This window comes from Seriola lalandi, unplaced genomic scaffold, assembly GCF_002814215.2.
Source record: "Seriola lalandi dorsalis isolate HSWRI2012SDOR001 ecotype SW California unplaced genomic scaffold, Sedor1 jcf7180002054898, whole genome shotgun sequence".
Classification (NCBI taxonomy): domain Eukaryota; kingdom Metazoa; phylum Chordata; class Actinopteri; order Carangiformes; family Carangidae; genus Seriola; species Seriola lalandi.
Window position 1 is genome coordinate 554342 of NW_019525450.1, and position 602 is coordinate 554943.

The 602-nt window shown below is 39.7% G+C and overlaps 1 protein-coding gene across 3 annotated transcripts in view; it reads left to right on the plus strand.

Moving 5' to 3' along the window:
* Positions 1-602, plus strand: part of znf536 (zinc finger protein 536) — a 241165-nt gene that overhangs the window by 9822 nt on the left and 230741 nt on the right. The window lies entirely within an intron of this gene.

Sequence of the window (602 nt, forward strand, 5' to 3'; positions counted from 1 at the left end):
ATGTGGTTATGTGTGTGTGTGTGTGTGTGTTTTGTAGGGGGGTGGGGGGGTTGTGTGTGTGTTGGGGCTGAGCTCTTCTCATGCCTGGCATTATTTTCCTAATTTATTTTTTTAATCAAAAGAAATTAGATCTATGTTGCATCAATCATCAACCTTCCTTAATATAGCAAAACTGAGGGAGGCTCCGTTTAAAAAAAAAAAAACACACACACAACCTTCCCCCTGAGAAGCCCCTTAATACCACATTACTGTTCTCCATTTATGCAAAAGTAAATAAGTAAACCCAAAAGGCAAATGAGCATTCCAGGCGTTTAAACACACAGCCTTCTGTAAATGCCTGGTGCCGCCACGACCGCATCTCCGAGGCGTAGCTGGCAGGAGACACAAAGTAGGGGCTGCTACTGTGCTTTATGTTTTTTTTTTTTTTTTTTTTTTTTAAAACACATATATATGTGTGCTTGTTTATTCTTGGTCTAATTTTGGGACAGGGTCTCCAAAACGAGTCCTTTTTTTTATGTTTCTACATCATTAAAAGGGCTCTGTTAAATATCATTAGACAAGTTAGGGACTGTACAAAAATTATTTGGGTGGGGAGGAAGGGG